Source organism: Mytilus edulis, chromosome 11 (assembly GCF_963676685.1).
Source record: "Mytilus edulis chromosome 11, xbMytEdul2.2, whole genome shotgun sequence".
NCBI classification, from domain to species: Eukaryota; Metazoa; Mollusca; class Bivalvia; order Mytilida; family Mytilidae; genus Mytilus; species Mytilus edulis.
This window is the reverse complement of record NC_092354.1, coordinates 20692839-20718779: the sequence shown is the minus strand read 5'-3', so window position 1 is coordinate 20718779 and position 25941 is coordinate 20692839. Positions and strand designations below refer to the sequence as shown.

Genomic DNA, 25941 nt, shown 5'->3' with positions numbered 1-25941 from the left:
AATTATCTCAAAAAGTAAGTCATAAAGGTATATTTTTCTTTATATATTTCAAAATTACACATTGACATCGACCTTCTACCAAAATTTCAACGAAAAATCAACCAGGGATTTCTACCGTATCGTATGCCCTTAACATCATCTGTAACTGACTGTATAGACTTACAATTAATTGAAAGACTGGAAATTGAATAAAATTTATTGTTCATTCTATTCAGTTTATAATGGTTGTTTCAGTTCAAGTTTGGTGAGAAATACCAGGAATTACACAATTTTCCAGCACGAGGTACACAATTTGACTGCATTAAGTATTTACAGGTTCAAGTTTTCGTGTTTTTCCTTGGTTAAACTAGATATGATAGATATGATAATGAAATGATATCACTGTGAATCAAAACAAAATATAATGAAAATTTAAGAACGAAACGGTTAAACAGAGGCAAAATATACCAGACATTCAAACTCATTAGTCGATGATAAACTGACAACAACATGGCTAAAAAAGAAAAAGACAAAAAAAAAAAACAATAGTTCACAAAACACAACATAAAATTGAGAAAGGAAATGGGGAATGTGTCAAACCGACAACAACCCGACCATAGAGCAGACAACACTAAAATTGAAAATAGAAATGGGGAATGTGCCAAAGAGACAACAACCCGACCATAGAAAAAAACAACAGCAGAAGGTCACCAATAGGTCTTCAATGTGGCGAAAAATTCCCGCACCCGAAGGCGTCCTTCAGTTGGCCCCTGAACAAATATATACTAGTTCAGTGATAATGAACACCATACTAATTTCCAAATTGTAAACAAGAATACTAACAACTGAGCAAAAATTGAGGGAAGTTAACACAAGTTTAACAAACTCTCTGAACAAATAGTTGTAAGGCGAATAAAATATGCTTGGTAAACAAAATTAAACCCCATTTTATGATTAGAGGTTATATGTTATTCTTATACTTTATTCATCAATATGGAATTTTAAAAATATTACCAAAAATTGGGGTGATCTAATATGCTCCAGAAGGGTAATCAGATCCTACTCCACGTGTGACACCCGTCGTGTTGATAAAGTATTGGAACAGTGGAACAGTGGTACAAGCCAAATATAGCTTTACATGTCGACTGTTAGTATACGGTTGTAACTTCAAACTCAAAAGGCCATGTTTAAACATGTAAGGGATATCCTAATCTGACCAAATCAGATGTTTTGTTAATGTTAAGGTCGGGTGTCAAAAGAGGTTAAAGAAATGAAAGGTGGAGAAGTCAACGATGACGTCATCCTTATGCCGGATTTTTTCAGCTACTAATTTTCATGAAAATGGCAATCGAGATTGTAAGTACATTTGGACTTCTTCGTGTTTGTTTTTCTTTGTAAATAAATGAAAGAGTGGTTGTTGGCATTTAAGATAGTTTGCCAAGGTTTGAAAAACTTAATTGTAATATCTCCATGTATCTATTGAAGCTTATAGATGTTTTTAACCTTTGGACATCACCAGCTGTCTATTTTGACAGTAAGATGAAATATTTCTATTTCTTCCTTTTTAGTTTTACGACATATTTATGTTATACAATTATCAGTTGATTTTCTCGTTAAGTTTTATGAAATATTACAAAAAACATTGAACTTATTCAAAAGAAGCAGAAAATTAAATAAGAAACACATTAATGACGTCACAAGATGAACAAAGGTAGACGATACATTATTTTAAATTAATGATTAAATTAAGATGGTACCAAACACCTTGACTAAAATTAATTTGGCTCGTTTAAATTTCATAAAATTTTGACAAAATATTTACTTTGAAAAAAATCAAAAAAAATCAAAAAACTTGAAACAATCACTTTCTCGGCAAAAATTGGTAGGATATAAAGCAGTTTCACAAACACTCATTTTGATCATTGAGAAGCTTACTATGCCAGCTTTAGCTGGCACTTATGGTAGAAGCATCGTTTTGGAATAAAGAACGATAACTCTCTCTACACGCCCCATCTGAAAAGTTTCGTCACTCTCGTTAAATCTTGTACGATAATTTTTTTAATGGCGGCCGAATTTAACGTTTCAACGCGAGCTTGAAAAAACGGGACAGATCGGAATAATTTCGATGTTTAATACGACATTGATTTTTATTTGTTTACAAAAACAAGAATTACGAAATTTTGGTAACTTGTGTAGCTTATTTTAAATTTATTGTACCACGGAAATTACCGAAGTTAGGACAACAACAACTGACGCCATGTTTCGTCTACCTCAACTTTCCATTATCAGTGAGGTCAAAACAAATTACTTAAATAATCACAGGTACTTCATTTAAAAGTCACAAAATCATAATTAACGATAACATATTTAGCGTAAAAGTTCCGTCCAGCCATGGGAACACAGAAAAAACCTCTGCAAGATTTTTTTTTAAAATGACCATGCGGCATGCGGATATCTCCAGTGCACTGGTTGACCTTAACTACTTATGTTCATCTGTCACATAATTCTCCACATCAAGGAACAGTGATAATGACGTTGGTTATACTGTTGAATGTGATCACGGTTATTCATGTAGCGAATGGCGAATCCAGAACTTTTCATAAGGGGGCACGCTGACGGGGCGCTCCAGTCATGCTTCAGTGATTCCCTATAATCAACAATTTTTTTCCAACGAAAATGCCCCCCCCCCCCCCCCTGGATCCGCCTATGGTAGCCCACAGACTAAATCACAACTTTAATAACAAAAGTTTCAAAAAAAAAAATATTCAAATAATTCACAATCTTCGAATTCTGTACTTCCTTTGGCAAACTCTCAACAAATCTTTTCATTGATTATTTCACATATCAGATATTTACCTTATAAGTCCCAGGAGGAGGAAACTGTTTTGTTTTCTCTCTCTCTAAGTTTAATCATAAAAGGAGTCTGAGTAATACATTTAGTACTGTATAAATATGCTCCCATATTGTTCAAAATTGGATTTTATGGGGAGATGGAGTTATTACGATAACCCATGAGACTACCATGACTTTGATAGGTATGTACAGGGCATGTAACTTGGAAGTATGTGGGCTACATTCTTTAAAATTCAAGCTGCAGCAGTCCCCTGTATATTTTATGCGTCAGTTTAAACCTGATCAAAACATTTGCACTCTACCAAGTACTTTATCACTATATACATGTATCACTATCAGGTTCACATTTCAATCTATTTCGCAATACACACTTATGGTTATATGTATATAACATCACAGTACCAAAATTGCACTCAGTTACCAAATTGCACCTATTCAGCAAAAAAAAAATGCAGAAATCTTACAAGTTTTCTTTCACCATTATCTAATTAAATCATCTTTTTAAAATGAGCAAATTAAATTTGTTACCATCATCCTTTTCTTCAAAAAATAATAGTTGAAGCATGGAATAATGTCAAATTGTTTGAAATATTTGAAGAAATAAAACAAAACATATGTTTATATTCCAGTTTTAAGGATTTGAAAGTAACCATACATGTAATGATGTATGGAATTTGGGTACTGACCTCATTGCAGTATAATGGATTGTTTGGAGGTCATTTCAAACCCATTTTTCTATGACTACATGGACTCAAAATTAAATTGGTGTAACTATATTGTAAACAAGGATAGTCTACAAAATAAGCACAGAATAAACTTTTTCCTGGTACATTTATAAAAGTTGGTGAAAAGAACTGACGATATACATGTAGGTGCAATTTGGGTATTCTCATGTTAGCAACTTCACAACCAATCTCCGGCGCAGAGCTCACATCTGTTCCGTACTTACTTCGTATCACTACACTAAATATGTATTGTAGTGTACTAAGTATACGGAAAGAAAACGAGCGCTGTACGGAGATTGCTTCACAACAGAACTACAAATTTATTTTCATGACAAAAAAAAAAAAAGTACAAACCTAAAGGCAATAAAATGCTTCGCCACGCACAGCCTGATATGACCACCGATGTATATTTAGCATATAAAAATCACCAAATTTTTTATGTCAGTTGAAATCAAACATATTTTAATTTTGGACCCTTCAAACTTTAATATGGACTAATTTGAAATCAGATATCAGGTGAACCCAAACATTTCTATTCAGCAGCAGTCTCTAACTCCTTAATTTCATATGATAGTACATGTAAGTCCTACAAAAATATTGAAAATGTGTACATTTAAGTTTTTTTTTCTAGCTTCTCTCATGTGAAAGCGGTACCTTTTTGGTCACTATTTATGTGTTGCTAAATTAGAATTGTAACACTTTATAGTGACTGAACAGGTAAAACAAATACTTCTCAAGAAACAGAAAAGGAAGACAACTTGAAACAGCACCAGCCATGCCAGTATATGTATGAATAAAAACTCAGATCAGAATAGCATGGACACTATGTTAGTTATATGTCCTTGTGAATATAAAGTGAGGAAAGTTATCAATAATTCTGCAGATAATGCAATTTTATCAAGTGTTTTATACATTTTCTGTTAAAATTTTCACACAATCAGTGAAACATTCAAACAGGCTAAACTAAATTTTTATTACTGAAAGTTTCAAACAATGACAAGTGTTTTATTTACTATGGCAAGCCGTTCTCGTCAAAACTATGTTTAAACCCTTTTTTCGAAAAAAATACACAATGAGATTAAAAAACCTTAAAAAACACACTGATAAATCCAAATTACACACTGAGAAATCCAAATTACACACTGAGATTTTAAAATTGCACACTGAGATAAAATAAATGAAAAACACACACTGAGATTTTAAAAAGACACACTGAGATTAAATAAATTGAAGAACACACACTGAGAATTGTTAATTACACACTGAGATTTCAAAAATACACATTGAGACTAATATGCAAATTACTCATGAATATTCATGAGATGAATAATTCAACAGATTAATGTCATGGTCTCTAGAACTCTTGTCATTATAATGAAATGCGGTTCCTTCAACCAACGTTCATAATAAATTTCAAGACTTAACATCGTTTTTTGCTAACTCATATTCATAAGTTATTTGTCAATATAATTCAGATTAATATTATTGCTAACGGTGTATCGGGATTGTTTGCTTAAAACTGTTTAAGCATAGGTCCTTTTTCAAAAGTCTTTCAACTGTTACCCTGATTTCGCAAGGTAATCTTTTATATTTTTGTTGTTACGTTTATATGTTATAATAGACACTTGGGTGAACATGTCATTGCATTGTTTGTCTTTTTGTAGATTGTTCTGATGATTTCTTATTATTTTAATAAAGTTTTCAACATTTGGTTATATCAGAGACATATAATACATGTCTCTGTTTATATTTTGTAATGAGAGTAAGTGGGTATTTTTCTTGTTCTATTAGTCTTAAACATTGTATTGCTAATATATTTTATAAAACATTTGGCACCAGATTGAAGGACTAACGAGTTATGTCCCCTAGTTGTTTTAAGCTTGTAATAGATAAAAATTACGTATGCTAATTAGATATGTGCGCATAATAAGTGTGCACAAAACTCAGTGTGTAATTTAAAATTCTCAGTGTGTTTTTTAGTTTATTTCATCTCAGTGTGTCTTTTTGAAATCTCAGTGTGTAGTTTTCAATTCTCAGTGTGTCATTTTCAATTCTCAGTGTGTTTTTCATTTTTCGTAATCTCAGTGCGTCTTTATGAAATCTCAGTGTGTAATTTCTTATTCTAAGTGTGTGTTTTTAGTTTTTTTTAATCTCAGTGTGTTTTTTTTATAATTCTCAGTGTGTAAAACTTTCGAAAAATGTTTTAAACATAGTTTTGATGAGAACGGCTTGCCATAATTTACTAAATAACTCATGTGTTTCTGTGAGGAAAAAAAATATGTGTAATTTTGGGAATGAAAGGGAAAGAAGATCCTTTTGCAGCACACTGGCGCATGTCAATTGTGAATATATATATACTTACCAAATATATTTGCTTTTATCATGATATTCACGTCGACATTATCAAGAAGTACACATCATATGGAAAATGCACAAATTATTATAAAATATTTAAAACGCCCTATTTTGTGTGCATCTCCTGCCAAATCAGTACTTGTTGCATCTATATATATTAGACCAGTATAATCAATGTAAATAGTGTAAATTTTGGAAGAAAAATCAAAAATTTTGAAGAAAAAAAAACAACCCCAAAATGTTGTACCATAACCTCAAAATCAATTCTTAATCTTCCTTTTGTGTATTGATCCTTCCAGTAAAATTTCATAGCGATCCATTCACTTATACTCAAGTTATTGTGTGGAAACCAAATGTGTCTTCTTGAAAACAACTATGACATGATTAAGCATTACTCGAAAGCAAATTTTTGAAATGCTTGTATTTCCCATTTCCATTCTAAATTTTATTCTGTTGTCATATAAAAACTTGAAAAGTAAGCTACATCATGTACATATAACAACAAAAAATATATGCAAGAAATGACATAAAACTGACTCTGAATTAGTACATGAAATTGATGTCGAAATCACAAACTGAAGATGATCAGGAATACAAATGTTTTTTTTTTATTCGAGTCAGATTTTTTTCACCGAAGCCCTTCAGCGCTAACAATTAAAATTATTTAGTCAAAATTTAACACTAGTATTAAGGTTTATCATAACAAATTGGCAAATAAGGCCATTGCATGTCACCTAAAAAACTACTGTGTACAGACTTACCTGTGCGGTTTGGGAAGTTTTAAATGTTTTTAGATATATAAAAGTTAAATTTATTTTGCATATCTGAAAGACAAAATCATTTTTGGTGAAGATCTGGATTCAAAATAATTTTTTTTGTCCTCTCTTGAACAGATGTTTTATTCATCAATTTGGGAATCAGAATATTTTTTTCGAAAAAATACCATAACCTCCTGCTTTTTCAAGTTCAATGATCGTTCCCTAAACATTTTCCATCTGAACTTATAATTTTATTTTAAACATAAACAATATGTTAATGTAGCCTAGGACATTCGTTCTGAACATGCATGAAATATTTGCCACTGCACGTTAAACAACCAACTACCAATCAATATATATAGGACATTGTCTTGGTATAAAGCTGGCATTTAAGGTAGCGCCTTCTTCATATTATTTCCTTAACAATACCACTTTTGGGCATAACTTTCAAATATCACAATATGAATATTTTATGAACTGTAATAAAATGGCCAAAACGAAGTCTGAATTGAATCATAAAATGTAAATTTTTAATTGTCTTTCATAAACATTTGTCATGTAATTGTTTGCAAAAAAGTGAAACCCGCCACACCCCATTCTTTCATATATATTATATAGAAATCATTAATGCGACATTATAATTCTACGTTTAACGTTAGAAGAAAAATATTGTTTTGTATTACTTACCTATTATTTAGACGGTCATCCATCAATATTGATATATTGATATATTTTTGGTTGCATAACGTCAAATGGCAAATTATTCATGCATGTTCAGGAAGATCATCCACCAATACATTTTGAGTTTGAATGAATACAATTTTTACAGTTTAAAGGTTTTAAATAAATTTTGTTTTGGCTATAAGGATGCATTTCAAATATTGACAAAGACCAAAGATATGTGTATCCTTTGTTATTTAAAGTAGCGATTAATCAACAGAGCTTAAACCAATTTGTTTCGAACTACAAAGAGGGTCGATTACCTTAAGTGTGTAGAAGAGTTCGTGTATCTGAGTCTTAAGTTTTTAATTTTAATTTTTGTCTCCCGAATGTTGTCTTCTAGTGATAATCAACTTATGGGTTTAAGATATTCCTGGGTGGTTTTCGCCCCCCCCCCTAATTCAGCCTCTGGATCAATCAGGAGTACCTGAACGGATGTCATACTAGTAAGTGGAACTTCCGTGTAGTGTAGGGTCATTATGTATGCCCTTTGTTGTTTTTATTTTGCTTAGATTGCTGACTATTTGATTGATTTTGTGTTTTACTCGTGTTTGATTTTACTGCCGTCTTCGTATCGTTCACTTGCTCCTTTGCATAACTTATAATCTTTGATGCATCGTATCTGTGATCTCTTTTACGAAACTTTTGTAGCAGTTGAAACACCAAAATAAGTTCTTTTGTAACAACCTTCATGTTGTATTAAACTTCACTACATAATACTAGTAGCATGTACGTCACCTCATGATAATGTATGCCTTTGAAAAACCATTTGCTGTGAAAGTTTAAGGAAAAACTCATAATTAAAGTGCAAAGCTACACGACAACGACGCTGCTGTGTTTATTTTATATATTTTAATATGTTACACATGAACATTCAATAAAACATATGTATATGTTATACACAATTATATTCTTCACACAATATAAAACAAAAAATGAAAACACAACCCTCCACTCCTATCAATCCTATATATCTTATAAATAATTAAAATAAAAAAAATAAAAAATTACCAATTGATTAAATGAGAACCGCTCGCTTTGGTGCTTTCGTGCTGAATGACCGAAACTGACCATATGATTGGAAAAACACATATACATCATGCAAAGACAAGAGAAAATAATTTCACTCTAATTCATTACGTACAACCGTATTAAATTATATTAATATTCAACGTGGACTGCACCTGCTTGACAATGTTTTCAAAAATACTGGATAATACAAATAACATAACAACCATAATAGCCGTATTCATTGCTTAGGCTCTCTACTTTTTGTATTGTGTAGGCATATATATATTATTAAATTTAACGTGTTGTCTCTTAAATGAGTTTCTCGATATGCACCAAGAACCTGGCGTTTACCTTCTTTTAAAACCTGTTCATTTGCTACTAGTACGAATAACATAATAGGACAATTATTTCACGCTACTTCAGTGTAAGTCAATCTTTAATATTGTGTGGAGTGTTTTGTCGACTGCATTTTGCTTTTATTTTTGTCAAATTGTCATAATAACTGCCAAAAATGTAGGAAACCGTACATACAACGAATCTAAAGTAATCCAATGTAATAATGATTACTTTAAAGAAAAGTGTTTTTTTTTTATCATTTACAATTGAATGTAAGTGTTATTGTAAGATAATCAACTACATTGAAATAGCAAAGTTATTGTAATTTAATCGATTATATTTTAAAGTAATCGACCACATCCCTGATGCCAGAAGCCCCAATTTTATCGGTCGACGTTTGTTGTTGTATATCATATCTGTATTTCCTATATTTGCTTAAACAGGAATCAGGCCGTTAGTTTTCTCGTTTAAATTGTTTCCATTTGTCAGTTCGGGTCCTATCATTTCTGACTATACGGCATTGATTACTTATAGTAGTGAATTTCTATTTTCTTTTGTCTCTGGTGGAAAGTAGGGCCATTGACAATTATATCATATAACATGTATAATCCTATCTTTATTAATTCACAAGCATTAAAATATCCTTGATTTAAGTATGTATAATCAAGGAGGTTATATGAGAATGAGAGTGAATACTCTGATTCATTTAAAATTGGCATCCCCAGTCAAGCTTATTGATCATAGGTAAATGAACAAATCATTAAAGAATCGAAAGTTGTATCACCCACTTGATACGGCCCTATGATGTTACATGCTGTTCCGTGTGATGAGATCAGTTTAAATGTGTTTTTTAATCAAGCAATATAATTTGGCGCGAATATCGAAAGTATATCGTCTTTGTATACGATTCTACCCATGTTAATTGGTAAGTTATATCATAGAAAATTGAGGATAATGGCGGGCTTTAAATGAAAGGAAAGAAAAAAAAATTAAATATCTTTTTTAATTCATCGGTGACCTTTATTGTTTTCAAATAAGCTGTACTTAAACTAAATAACTTTAAAATTTCATCAATTTCCGTAATTCAGTTCTTTTTTCATTTCGATATAACCTCTTTTTCTCCTATTATTTTAACAGAAAGAAAGCGCCTGAACAACAACGTACGCTTCTTTCGAAGGCACATTGTGAGCTTAAATGAACGATGTCCCCATTTTTATTTTTATTTTTATTTTTTCTGGTTCCGGTTTTTCCGCTCCTACTCGAATGTGAAAACAAGAAACCTCTCATTTTTCGACCGGATCTATCTCAACTAATTTAAACCCACTTACAGAAAAGGATGGAACATTTTATGTGTAATTAACGCCGGTCTTCCTCTTTCCTTTACAAATAACCTTCTTGGTGTAATGATCTAGAAACGAACTAATTTTCAAAAGGTAGTGAGCTAACATTAGTAATTTTGCATTCGTTTGAAAATCTATGATAATCGTTCCAAACATATCCTATTGTATTTCGAATAAAATCATCTAGAATCAATATTTTGGTGTATTATATATCTTTCGAAATACTTTGATCATGGAAAATTAAGACACAGTAAATCACCTTCTTAAGTGATTGCAATAACGGACACAGGTTTGGTTGTAGATCGTAAATTGTATACCGTTTTTCCTTATAGAAATTCTCTTTTAGTGTATGGGTCAAAAGTTATGATACAGAAATATACCAAACATTTTACTTATTTTTATATAAAGGTACTAAATTGCTTTCGTCAGACGACATTTTTATCAATGTTTGTGACACTCAAAATATAACAAAATTAAAAGGAGCATTTTGGATTAAAAATTCCCAAAGGTTTCCCCTTACAGATACAAAGCAATCAATTCATAGAGTAAAAACCTTTATTTTTTTTAAAGAAAAAAAGTTTTGAAAACATTTAAATTATGAATATGACAATTCATGTCTGAAAAGAATTAATGTTCTATTCTTGAAACGACATATTCATTTAAGCTACAAATCTACAACTTTTGGTTATATTATATTATATTATATTATCTTTAAATTCACTTGTTTCTGAAATACATTTGAAATTTAAAAAAAAGTGCATATCACGTTAGAAGAATTATTTACCCGTCATTGTGACAGTTACCAATAAAGCAAACAAAACAATTGAGTACAAATGTTAAAGGTTAAAACTGATAAACATATTCGATTTCGAAGATGAACTAAAGATATAAAACAGGCGTATTTGTGCCTTTAATGATGGGGAAGTATTAGTTCACATTTCTGTTAAAACAAGTTTTTAAAGAAATTTAATATTCACTGTTAAGATGCATATCTTTATGACAAACATTGCTTTTGTATTTGCGAAGTTAACATGCAAGATTTTATGTTACACGCAAGTTTGAAAGCTATAAATCATTAATGTCATACATCTTCTGTCGACTTGACGAATACATGACTATTGTTTCAAATAAAACCCCTAAAATGTTTGTCAACAAAAAAAAAACATTACCGTATTGTTAAACATTCTGGCTATTCTTTGAATATTGAATGCATTAACTTAATGATTTAAACGATTAGAATAGCACACACAGAATGTTTTATTGAAGGAATGTAATGATCAGGTAACAAAAAAAATAAAAACGCTTGGAAATGTCGTGCGTTTTTATTAAATGAGGTAAGATAATGTCCCCATTGATGGTTAGATTGAAAGATTACGTTTTCTTTGGGTTTGTTTGTCATTGTGAATAACAAATTGACACGTAAAATACGCATCTAGTTATCTAAAAACGTATATTCGGTTAAGCCCCATATGGCCCTTTTTTCAATCAAATCGTACAATATTAATTCTGTATCCATGATTGATTATCGCAATTTATCATAGATTGAGGGTGTTCGTTCCTCTTGTTTATGTATTTTCAATAGAGATTCGGAGTTGTCTGGTTATATCGGTATAGTCTCTTTAAAAACCGTTATAACGATTTGATGGTCGTCAATCTATTAGTCATTTGTAGTGGCATAACCGGTTACCCGAAAGCAAGAGAAAGCTCTTGATATCATTACGCTATTATTAGATTTTCTGTTGAATTTTGTATTTTTCTTCAAAGTTCTTGCTTTTTTAGAGATTTTGGTCATACAAACCTTTTGTCAAAAAACTATGTTTTATTTAAAATTTTCCCATCCCGATAGGTACTTAGGAGACAATCATAATTTACCTATCGTTTATCTATGTCAAGAAAGATAATTTTACCAATCTGCTATTGCTAAGTACGTAATCACCGACATACTGCTTAGCATGGACTAACATGATCGCAACACGACGAGTGTCAATTTAAATAAATAAATTTTACGAACGCCATCACGAGTTGGTTGACCGTTATGGAATAACCGTTTCACAAATGATATCGGATATGTTATTTACGTCGTAACTACAATCCTCTTCCCTTTCATGAATGTGACCTACCGAATTAAACTATTAACCGGATTTGTGTTAACATAAGCAACACGATGGGTGCCACATGTGGAGTAGGATCTGCTTACCCTTCCTGAGATCACCTTTAATTTTATGAGGGGTTTGTGTTGCTTATTCTTTATTTTTCTATGTTGTGTCATATGTACTATTGTTTGTCTGTTTGTATTTTTTCATTTTTAGCCATGGCGTTGTCAGTTATTAGAAAACTACGACATTTAATGCGCCCATCTGCCAGTCTCACATCAGCGGTACTTTGCAACAGATAATCAGTTTAGAGGTATCAACATATATCTAAATATACATATACTAAAATAAAAAAAAGTAACAACTTGCAAACTGCTATTGCATCATAATGATTTATAATTTACAACTTCGATCTATTTTTAAGTTATTGAAAGTTTTCTTCATCAAAATCATTTAATTATAAATAAATTTTTAAGTTTATTGTTGAAATTTGTTTAAATATTTTATTTACAATTTGGCCAATAATTTGCTACGATAGTGTTCCAAGTTTCAAAGGAGCGACTCATATTGTTGTTAGACACACTTTTGCATCTGGTGACACTATTGGAAATGTTACAGCTGTAAAAAGGGCTCAAAAAGTCTACTTTACATCAAGTGTAAACGAATTTTTTTTACTCGTCAAAATACTTGTAACATTTTAATTAAAGCAATTTTTGGATAATTGTAAAACCAACGGCCATTGTCAGTAATTAGTGCTAAGATATTATCAAGATACATGCTCAAAATTAAATGTATATTTTAGATTATACTATCGTTTTAAGATTTCACACATTTTTATCACATTCGATAAGTTAATCTGACCAAAAAAACCATCTGAGATATTGATATCACTTTCCGTCCGTCTGTTAGTTGCTACTGGAGAAGAAAACTAGATTGAATTGTTTTTTTTTAGACACGTGGGCTAAGAAAAACCAAAATGATTCAATAAGTGTATCAACATGATATGTACCGCAAAAAATTATAAGTAACAATACTGATCGCAATTTTAAGAAATTTTCCTTTGATCTTTCTGACTGACAATTTCCTTTCTCAGCACAGTAGAGTGATATGAAAAATTATTGCTAGACACTTAGGGGGCACATGGTCGTTGTCAATGACATGAACAACGTCGTCATAAATAAAATAAATAAATAGATTATCATTAGTAATCTTAACTCGATTGCTTTTCCAACTGTCGCCATACCAACTCAAGCGAGAACAATAATCTCGATGAGATGATCAACGTCAATCCATAAATACTTATAGATAAAAGATATTTGCATGAGAAAACAATACTAATTACATGATACAACCATAACACCTATAGACATATCATAAATGAAAAAGAGTTGATAGCTATGAGAGATATGGTTAAATGTTTGGGGCAAGGTATATTATGACATAAGGTAATAGATTAATAGCAATTTATAAATTTGAAACTTATGGTAAAGAATTGACTGCACCTTACACATTTTGCAGGGGTAGTTTATTTGTCATATAAATATATCGACTACAGCACCTGTTATAAGTTTATCCCGACATAGCATCTATAGAAAGAACGTGGTAAATCAGCGTTCAAGTCGTTTCATGCAATTTAAATGCGACAAGTGAGAAGTTAAGCTAGCTATAAAAACAGGTTCAATCCACAATTTTCTACATACACAAGTACCAAGTCAAAAATATGAAAGTTGTTATCCATTCGTTTGATGTGTTTGAGCTTTTGATTTTGCCATTTGATTAGGTCCTTTTCGTTTTCAATTTTACGCGGAGTTCAGTATTTTTGTGATTGTACAACTTATCTAAATATTAATAATTTACATTGTCATTTTAAGTCTTAAATAGCAAATCTGACATTAAATAGCAATTCCACAAATTATCTGATGATTTGTCAATTAATTTTCTGCTCGTGACATGAAATCTAATCTCAGATGACAGCAAATTAAAAATAAAGAGAATTAAAATTTCTACATGTCAAACATTGTATCATGTAAAGAATTAATTTCCAATTATTTGCTTATTATGCCAAATTTAAGATTTCAAATGAAATCATGATTTTGTCATTTGAATACCGTTAAAAAAAGGTATAGAGTCAGTAGAATGTAAACTGGTAAATATGACGCGATATGAGGCTTTGCATGATTGCTATTTTCCTAAAGCTAGCATGGACTCTTTGGTATATAAAATGTCCACTGGACTGTCCCTATACAGTATTAAAACCTTTTCAAAATACGAACATGTGTTTTCCGGTGGCGTGGGATGTTAAAATATGCAACAATGTCAGTTTTCACTACAAATTTATAATCCAATGCCTTATATATGTAGAGTGCCACACTTTATGTATAGACGAATTATAAATTTGAATTTCTTAAAAAATTGAAAGCCAAATGCCCGCCCCTATCTTAAATTTACTCAATTTCAATCGTGTACCATCAACAATGCCGGGTCTACACAAGGAATTATTTTATTTACCTGGTCTGCATGCCTGGTAATACATTTTTATCATGAATATTTCTAACACAATGCCAAATTGACGGGTAGCAAACTACAATTAGCATACATACATTTCGACGCAAAACTAATTGAAAAGTAATCAATAATTCGTAGTTTTTCAAAGTTGAGTTAACCGATTGTTAGTTTTAAAACATTGAAACTACGACTGTGACATGAATGGAGAACACGTGTTGTCAAACAGTCAGACATCGATGTTCTTTCATTGCAAATGCAGCGTTCAATTTACCAATTTTCTTCGTCTTATGACGTCCACAATTTAGTTATCTATTTTTTTCTCGTTCTGCAGTTCAGCACCGGCTTACATCAAAATGTTTCTGGTTGGTTATGAGTGCAAACTGGAATTGAAACGTAAAAATCAATGATATTTGAGAGGAGTTTTGATCTCTTTGGACGTATTTTTCGTTTTTTATGTTAATAAAGAAGATTTTGAATAATGTATGATGTAATACTTAGAATGTAGGCAACCACCTTAACAATAAGACCAGGCCAATATTGCATTGAATGAACCAACATGTCATCAACATCTGATGAAAAAGGGTAAACAGAGGCGGATCCAGGGCGTTTTTCCTTTTTGTTTCACAACTAATGATTGTGTATGCGGACATGTAGTAGGAACCCCTCGCTTTTTCAAAACTGCATTTATTGGAACCACATTTTAAGGTTGGCCAGATCCGCGCCTGGTAAATACATTTGCCACTGAACAAAATTACCTACACACCTCAACACAATCATGAACCTACTATCTATTTTTCTATGATAAGTGTCTACAGTTAAAATATGAAACATATGCTAGTTGAATTATTCTTATATATAAACGTTTACAAGTATAAAGGACAGTTACTTGATAATTAGGACAAACTACTCATCTGATATTCAAGAACAGTAATTACCAACGATTAAATTGTCAACGTTTGAATAAGGATGAGGATAGGGAGTCTTTCATTTCAGTATTATTTTAATTTCAATTCAATTTTTCTATGTTATTTTTTTTCACCATTCTTTACATATTTCTTTATATATTATGATCAACCCGTGCAGACCCTCATATCAATTATTGAGAAAGCATATTAAAATATTGTATTTCAAATGAACATGTAAATCATATATAATAGTAAATGCGTAGTCATAAGTTTTCTATGTTGTGTCTTGTGTTCTATTATTTTTTTCTGTTTGTCTTTTTCTTTTCTGGTGTTTTTTGTTTTCGATGTATGAGTTTGACCGTCCTTTCTTCTTTAGATTACTTTTATCGCGTTTCACCATAAGTATAAAAAAGAAGATGTGGCATGATTGCCAATGAGACAACTGTACAAAAGAGACCAACATTACACAGACATTAACAACCTAATAAGGTTAGTTTACCATCCACTTTTTTAAATACATGATTTTTTTTCTTTTTACAGAAATGAAGGACCCCTTTAGAGCCTCTTGTTTATTTAGTTAAGAGAAAGTTCGATCATCTAATTATAATCTAAATATAAACAAGTACGTGCTATTGTAACTATTTAAGTTCACTTTGACGCTAGCCGCTGCAAGGTTGTCTGCTTGTTTAACAATAGTTTTAATTGTATTTTGCACACTTCTGAGAGATATACAAAGGTAAGAAACAGATTAAGTCTTATAATTTTTAACGGTCTATTGATAAGAACGTTATGTATTGACATTTCTGTTCTTTATTGTTCTTGATATGAAGTGATAACATGCAGACAAATATTTAACATTGTGTATATATTTAATACAACGAAACAAAGTGTAGCAATAGTAGCCTATATATTGATAGAGATAGAAGCCAGGTGCACTGGTTAACATTCTGAAACATATGCTAGAGCTGAATAATAATCACTAATACATAGTTCAAATCGACGCGCCCCTATCTGCAATGTATATCAACGCAACATGTGTGTATGTATTTTGACCTATTTACGTATTTACGAATAAATAAATGAAAAGTACATCTCTGGAAAAGTAAGTAATAAGTCTAGACTGGACGAAAGACTGGACTTCCAAATATTTATTCATTTTGTGTACAACACGTGTGTGAACTATGAACTATAGCATTTTTAATAAATGAAAGTATGAATATCAATAAACACATCACTTGGAAAGTGTATTAGCGCGACTTAACTGGACTATAGATTGGAATTTTAATTTGTTTTTCATTTTGATAATATTCACTTATTTTTTATTTGTGTATTTGTTATTTATTATATACTTCGTAGTAAATACAGATAAACTGTATGTGTAATACAATCATTGGCAAGCGTGCTGTATCAGCCACCCGTGATGATTTCGATATCAGCACGGTTGCAAAAGCTTTATTACACCTTTAATCTGTATGACGTCACGTCATCGACTGCAGTCACTGTTGCAAATGCTTTATCAAAACCCTAATCTGTATGACGTCATGTCAAACCTATAAACTGTATGACGTCATTTCAATCCTCCCGATCTGTATGACGTCATGTCACATAAAAAACATCTACTTGAGATATATGTATATAATAAAGTGTATATGATATGGCTTTTTCAATATCACACACCGTATCAACCCTCAACCAATATAATCCTTCGAGCAGATCTCTTGGGATTATATTGGTGTCTCGGGTTGATACGGTGTGTGATATTGAAAAAGCCATATGATATTCTCTATTTATTCAGTTTTATGTTGATGCTGTTATATTCAATAATATAATTTAAATTTATTAATTGCCTGTCATAATTAACATGTTTAAGACAGAGTATTAATTGATGGTATTCCATTGTTGATATATATTGTTACATTTTTGTAGTTTAATCACTTTTTGATTGATTAGGACTATTCATCCTGTCATTATGTGACCTCCACAATCTTAGTAACAATTGCATTACACAAGGCAGATACATGGAAAAAATGTGTATATTATTATCTTTGTAATACATTTATCACCTTGTTCTATTTTATTTAGTTTTTTGAACGTTTTAATTGTATTAACTGTCTTACAATGTATCCACACAGAATTAATTAAACACAAAAAAATACTATTAATGACATTGTCTTAATGACAAATTAAATTGCTTCTAAAACAAAGTTATGTTTAATAAAAGATAATTTTGCATAACGTATTTAGTTTGTTTTTATTGCGAATGGCATTTAAATATAAGCATATACCCTATAAGCATATACCCTATATCCTACATCACCTGAGATCACCCCTAGTTTTTGGTGGGGTTCGTGTTGTTTATTCTTTAGTGTTCTATGTTGTGTCATGTGTACTATTGTTTGTCTGTTTGTCTTTTCATTTTTAGCCATGGAGTTGTCAGTTTGTTTTAGATTTATGAGTTTGACTGTCCCTTTGGTATCTTTCGTCCCTCTTCTATACTCATGGAAAAAGGTGATACAGTTGAAAGAATGAAGAATATGTATTTTAATTAAAGGCTAAATCTTTCTAGTCAAGTCTTGAGAGTTAAGTCCAGTCTAATCCAATCCAGTTCAGCCCAATCCAAGAGTTTGGATAATGCATTTTGTCATCTGACTTGTAAAGGTTTTTGTTACAGGATAGCTGAAGTATTCATCAATAAATATCACTATTTCATAGCAAATCGAAATTAGTCCTAAATTTGTCCATTCATTATTCGGTAACTCGGACAACGGTTTGAATACATTTTTTGGAGTCGTGGCTAAACATTATTTTTACATATGTTTAACAAGTTTGTTTATTTCAGGTTAGGTCTCTTTCCATGTAACAACTATTTTGTACGTTTTATCAACTCTGATTACTAATTTCAGGCATCTGTTCATTCCTATTGAATAATGTTTCTGTTATCATGAACGCAAAAACTAATAATTTGCAGCTCTCTCATGTCTGTCCTACATGGTTGACATTGGTGCGGGGTCTAATGTAAAAAAAAAGAAGATGTGGTATGATTTCCACTGAGTCAACTCTCCTCAAGGTACCAAAATGACACAGAAATTAACAACTATAGGTCATCGTACGGACTTCAACAATGAGCAGAGCCCATACCGCATAGTCAGGTATAAAAGGCCCCGAAATGATAATGCAAAACAATTAAAACGAGAAAACTAACTGCCTAATATATGTACAAAAAAATAACGAAAAAACAAATATGTAACACATAAACAAACGACAACCAGTGAGTTGCAGGCATAATGTGGCGGGGTTAAACAGGTTAACATGATCTCAAACTTTCCCATATCCTGGAACAGTGGTAATCAGTTGAAAAGGCTAAACGAATTAGATGGATAAAAATAAATAGTGTGTTTGTCACTTTTTCATAAAGGGTAATTGCCTCTGTCACCGCGTTGTAATTCAAGTTTCTGATGTATTTTTCAGCTAATTGAGAATATCTACATTCAATAGATGAAATCGGTGTCGAATGGCAGATCCCTAATAATATGTCATGCTCATTTGATCCTGAAGACTACATATAAATCAACAACTGTATTATGGTCCTTTTGATTCTGTTGACAGTTTTGATTTTTCTAATTTTTATACAACACACTCGATCACGTTTTGATCTGCATACTGTTGCGAAATGAACAATATTTTTTAAAATAGTTACTTGTTGCTACTGATTTTTACTCGTATTTTAATGTGGGATAAAATTTTAAACAACTAATCTTATGTTATATTCATAGTTTTTTAATATACAGTTGAAACGCAATTTTTGAAACATTTTAAAAATTCCTATCAAATAAAAATGCTAATGTAAGATTTGAAAAATAACTACAGAGATTTACTGCCATGATTTCAATTGTTTTGACTTCAAAACGTGGTCACGGACAGTTATTTTTTTCTGCTTTGTTTGTGACGTTAACATGGTTAATGATACGCTTTCAATTCATAACGAACCTTTAAAAAAAACTTATCATTTTGAAATAGTGGGATGAGCATCCTTGGTAAATTTAATTGGACAAATTTGTATACACGATATCAGCCTTTCGACAAGCAACGTCTGTACAGTGATTATTAAGGTAAAAATAGTTGACAATTCAACACATAATAAAAACCGTTGTAAGGGATGGTCCGATAAACATATAGGACATAAGGTGTGGTCAAATCCTGACCAGGAATAAGAAATCTTAAAATTATTCTGAATAACGTAAACAAATCTTTTACAGAGAAATGGAACTTCTTTTAATAACTTTGCTGATTTTTTCTGGGAGACGAAATCCTGAATGTTAGATAAACATTGATGATCCAAGATTCCAAAACATCAAAGCTGCCCTTCCGGTTCCACCAGGAACACCAATTATTGGAGGTATGTTTTAGTGAGATTGTAATGTTTTTGTCAAGCCTTTACGCAAAACTTTCTTTTTGGACTGAAGATTAAACTGCAAAAACCAAATGGAAAAATTTAACTGAATATGTTAATACAAATCATACAACAACAACCAAAATCCTTTAAGACCAACAGTAATGATTTGAGAATAACAACAGTTAAAAACTGGGCTTTAAACGTTTATTGATTTGTATAACAAACTGTAGAACAATATTAATTCTTCAAGATGTAGCGGTTATTGTGCTCTTAAATTTCAGTTTTTAATAATTCAAATAAATATATTTACTCTTGCACGAACATAGAGAATTCCAGCTTAGTTCCGATTTCTGTTGTAGCTGGTATATACTGTATTGTCAAATTATGTTTGTTCGTTTTGCTCGATGATTTGCTATCTTATATTTGTATTTTTTTAAGGTTTGGGGTACTCAGGTTTCCGCGTAAAAGATGTTACCGACACCAGTACAACATATATTGAAATTCCAAGACGATCCAACCTTGACTTAGAACATCTTTTGTTCAACGCATGTAGATTCGACGACAATCTAAGAAAATATGTATTCAGACCTGAAATTTAGTTGAAGATTAAAAGTTGAACCGAAACTTCAAACGGCAAAAAATCAATAATGAAAAAAAGGATTGTGTTTCTTATCATATATATATATATATATATATATATATTGTTTAATGATATAAATAAATGCAAAAGTACTGATGTTGAACAATTTACATTGATTGAGCGATGGCAAAAACTGAAGGAATCGCGTTACCTTCTTTTGCTTAGCCTGCAATACCCGGCATGTTAATCAACACTCATATTTTACTCAAATTAGGAACTAGATTCTAACTACACCCTGATTAAATACTGTTTTGTCACAGAACTTTCCTTTTCGAAAACAAATACTTTGCACTGGATTTTTTTCAAAACATTGTTTCGTTCACAGATTTGGATTAAATCGTCTTTACTTTTTATTTTATTTATATAATCGATTTTTAGCGAATTATTGTTTACCGATATATGGACTGATTCATTTCTGCCAAGAAAATAATCAACCGACCCCAAAATTATTGCTTTTCCGTAAGTATACATGTCTCGTACGACATTTGATCAACGGGTTCCAAAAATACATTTTTTCTACATGTTTCATTGAAATAAAAACATCAATTCCATTAGATATACTTAAGGAAATACTATGTTGGTTCTTAATCTTGGTCTCAGTGGTGGGTCTCGGTGGACAAGTCCTCTTAGTAGTTTATCTACTGTCTCACTAGCTTGTCAACCTTAAGGTCGTGAGTTCAAACAGTAGCAGGTGCGTTCTTTCCTAATTTGCTAGTGTAGGATTGTCAGTTTTCTTAACTTAGGTCGGTGCTTTATCGCTCGGGAAAATATAATCACGAATATAATGCCTACCCATGTTAAAACTACAATAAAGTATAGCTTGCATCAGTTATTTTCTAATTCGTTTTATTTGTATCAGCTTTTGATTTTGGCATATAATAAGGAATTTTTAGTTCGATGTTTTTTCTCGCATCTCCGGTCTTCCCCTGTAAAAAACAAATAGTACTACGAACTATCTGAGAGTGCAATATGAGGCGGTAAAAACCAATCATTAATCCATCAATCAATATTTTTGTTGCAAAACTATATTAAGTGCTCTGCTGTCCGCCGACTCACAGCTGTCGTCTCAGGGCGTCTGACATGGTGAATATATAAACAGACTCGTGAATAGTACACTTGGCATTCACCTTTTTAAATTTTAGATAAAACAAAGTCAGTTTTATTCTTCTTTGTTTTGTTTTTTTATTCTTTCATTGTTATGACCTTTCATATATTGCCTCACCAGACGAAAATGAAATAACTAAGCGTAAAACACAACCATAAACTATTGTAAAAAAATCTAAAATGTCAATGATCTGTTAAAAGTACATGTCAAATGTCAAGGTCTTAAATATTAAGCTTTGTTAATAATATAGGATTAAATTTCTCGTGTATCAAATTTGTTAAATCTAAGGTCCCTTAAAATCTGTAAATATCAAATTGGAAATTGATTGGCAGGAGCGACGTGTTCCTGGTCATAGTTTTTGTTTTTTTAATGTTCATTGACAAAAAGGATTATTTTACTAACACTATATCAAAAATTGCATGCAAATTTTGGATCTCAAATGATATACTATGTTATTTCTACAATTTCAGACTCTGCTATGGGTCTTGTTTGTCTGGTTGTCTTAGTAGTTCGTTTACTGTATCACTAGCCTGAAATCTGAAGTTATGAGCTCAAACCAAACACGTGACCGGTGTGTTCGACTCCTGTTTTAATTAACTAGCGTAGGATTGTCACTTTTCTTAATTAAGGTCGGTGTTTTTCTAGGGCACTTCGGTCTCTTCGACCTATATAAAACAAAAACGCCATAAAATAGCTAATAGTGCAAGATGTGGAAGTAAATACCAAAAATCAAACAATCTTTTTTATTATGCTTTGCGTCCTAGATATTCGTGATAACTCTACTGTTTATCTACTCTGCCATGTTGTCTCTGAACGTCTGTCATGATATGTTAAAACAGGCTCGTGAATAGTACACTAGACATTTATATGTTTGAATTTTGAATAAACAAATGCCATTTTTATTCTTATTTGTTTAATTAATTCTTTCATTGTTATGACCTTTCATATATTGCCTCACCAGACGACAATGAAATATTCAAGCGTATATCACAACTTTAAACTATAATAAAAAATAATGTCAATGATCTCTTTAAAGAACATGTTGAACGTCAAGTTTTAAACTGTTAGTTTTTAAGATGATATAAGATATTAAGTTTAATGTGTCAAATTAGTTAAATTAAAGGTCCTTAAAAATCTGTAAATATCAAATTGGAATTCATTGACAGGATTGGACGTGTTGCTGGTTATTCACTTTGTGTTTGTTCTGTTATTGCACTTAATGAAAAATCCCATCGCATGTTGTATCTCAAAGGAGGCACTATGCTACTGTTATAAGTTTAGACTCTGCTTTAGGTCTTGTTTTTCAAGTTTTTTTTAGTAGTCCGTTTACTGCATCAATAGCTTGTAAACTTTCAGGTTATGAGCTCAAAACATCCACGTGACAGGTGTGTTCAACTATTATAACTTATAACTCCCGTTAGCGCCCTGTGTCGCATAGGGCGCGAATGAAAAAAAAGTCGTTCTTCCGTTTCGCGGTTCCTTAACTTTTAAGTTTTTGTACAAGGATAGGTTATTGGCCTATCGCTCAATCCCCAACCTGGAGAACCAGAGAATCTTTACTCAAGGTTTCTTTCCTATCGATCCATTGCCGACCAAGGCTGACGAGTCAAATCTACCCGGAATTTTATATCAGATATTTCTTCTCCTAGATGAATTGTCTTCCAAGGCTGACGACTTTTGTCTAGCTGGCTATTAATCCATAGCTGGGACAAGGTTGGTGAGTGCTAGGGCATATCCACACGTTTGTGGTCCTACACACTTCATCTCTAGGGTCCTTGCTACTCCGAGATCCTCTACAGTTAGGTCTAGGACACCATACCCTATTTACCATTTGCTGCTGTGGAGAGGCACTGTAGATGTCTTGTTAGTGTAGATGTTATCTACTGACAGGAAAGACTTACACATTCGGCTTTCTTTTAACCTTTCATGTATGCCACAAAAAAGCTGCTATTGCAATTTGGGTAGTAAACACAAAACATCAGTCAATCTTTTTTGTTTCTTTTCGACCTAGAACTGATTTATAGCTCTGCTGTCTGTCGACTCTGAAATATTGTCTCTGTTCGTCTTTCATGCTGACTAAATAAACAGACTCGATAGTCCCTGTGCGTCTATCCTGCTGACTAAATAAACAGACTCGCGAATAGTACACTTGACATTCGAAGGTTAAAATCTAAAATGGAATATTAAAAGATTAGTTCTGATTTGTATCTTTTTTCTTATATTTACGGCCTTTCATTTATTGCCTCACCAGACGACAATCACTTGCGCAATGGTGAAAACACAACTTGAAACCAAAGTAAAATAATATAAAATGTCAACGACCGGTTAAAAATACATTTCAAACGTCAAGGTCTTAAATTATAAGTATTTGTATAATAAAGGATCAAATTTCTCGTATATCAAATGCGTAAAAACAAAGGTGCACTAAATTATGTCAATATCAAAAAGGTATTACATTTGTAGGAGTGCACGTGTGTCTATTTCTTTATTTTTCTTTCTTTATTGATATTTTGAAGCAGCTCGTAAAGGAGTAATGGCACGAACGAACGGGAGATAAAATTACCATAACACAATGAGCAAAGCATATGTATATACATTTTACATTGCATTCTGCCAAACTGCACAAGGTAAAGACGGCGTAGCCGGTATTGAACCACTAATTCGGGCTCGGTCGTAAAGACCATACAAGAAAGTTGTAAACATATTATAACAAAAAAAGTTCATGCGTCGTATTCAATAGATACAATTTTGGTAGTTTTGGTAGCACATGAAAGGTCAGGGACTTGGGGTCACTGTATAACCCTTGTTAAAAAAAGAGGGACGAAAGATACCAAAGGGACAGTCAAACTCATAAATCTAAAACAAACTGACAACGCCATGGCTAAAAATGAAAAAGACAAACAAACAACAGCACACACGACACAACATAGAAAACTAAAGAATAAACAACACGAACCCCACCAAAAAACTAGGGGTGATCTCAGGTGCTCCGGAAGGGTAAGAAAGCAGGGTAAAAGTTTCCTTTGAATAATAAAAAGGTATATAAATTATGATAGGTGGGCACATTTACTCTGTTCTTCAAATCGCAAATAACTGTTTTTGTGCTTTTATTAAAATTCCAGAAACCATTACGTTTTGATAGGCAATTAAACATGTTTTAAAATTTTCTGCACAAGTCATGATAGGGTATAGTTTTGCCATGAAATCAGTGCCGCTTCATTTGAAACTAAGACAAAGTAGCTTTTAATGCGTGAAATAGAACAATTAAACATCGGACGCAGTGGGTCTACGAATTGTTTATACCAGAAAGAGCAGCAAACTTGTTTTACTACCTTAGCAGTAAGATTCCAACTTCACCCACGTATGGTGTAAACATTCCTAAACTCATACGGTATTCAACATCTTGTAGCTGTAAATCCGACTTTTGATAAAACGACGGTTGAATTCTTATTATGGTTTCGTTTACAGATTTTAATTGCACCTTCTTAACATTTATATGATTGATATTTGGAAAGTTCTTATAAATCTAGAAATATATTTCTGCTGAAAAGAAAATCCGCTGACCCGATATCATTTTGTTGTATTCTTGAAAAAGGTAACAAGTATATACTATACATTGAAAACATTGCATTACGAATTGTTAATTGTTTGTTGTTCAGTAAATATCGATGATTCGTATTTCATTTTTAAAAGAGTTATAAAATGCGGACATCTTTCACATAAAATAAAAAATCCTAACCCATTTCGTATCTTAAAGGAAGTACATGTACTATGTTGTTTTTCAATCTTGTTCCCTGCTGTTAGTCTTGAATTATAAAATATCAATTTTTAATTGGATTTCAAAAACATTTGTCTTTTAATTGCTTGCAATAAATCAATCCCGCCCTTAAAGGAAGTACATGCACTATGTTGTTTTTCAATCTTGTTCCCTGCTGTTAGTCTTGAATTATAAAATATCAATTTTTTATTAGATTTCAAAAACATTTGTCTTTTAATTGCTTGCAATAAATCAATCCCGCCCCTTCATACCCTCCCTCTGCTTTAAGTAGAACATACAGGGAATGTATAGATACAGCAGTATAATGTAGAAGGTACAAAATTGCAAAGTATTTTGTCTTCTCAGGTAATTTTACTGATTAGAACATGTTGTAGAACATGAGTTTGGCATGCCACAAAACCAGGTTCAACCCACCCTTTTTCCTTTAAAAATGTCCTGGACCAAG

General features: G+C 31.8%; 1 protein-coding gene and 1 long non-coding RNA gene across 2 annotated transcripts in view; one reads left to right on the top strand and one right to left on the bottom strand.

Moving 5' to 3' along the window:
• The window catches only part of LOC139494668 (uncharacterized), a 163820-nt gene that overhangs the window by 83232 nt on the left and 54647 nt on the right, over positions 1–25941 (bottom strand). The gene's annotated exons all lie outside the window — the stretch shown is intronic.
• Positions 16168–20705, top strand: LOC139494670 (uncharacterized). The gene is made up of 3 exons (XR_011657108.1): positions 16168–16316; positions 19837–19976; positions 20412–20705. It is a non-coding gene; the product is annotated as an uncharacterized lncRNA (long non-coding RNA).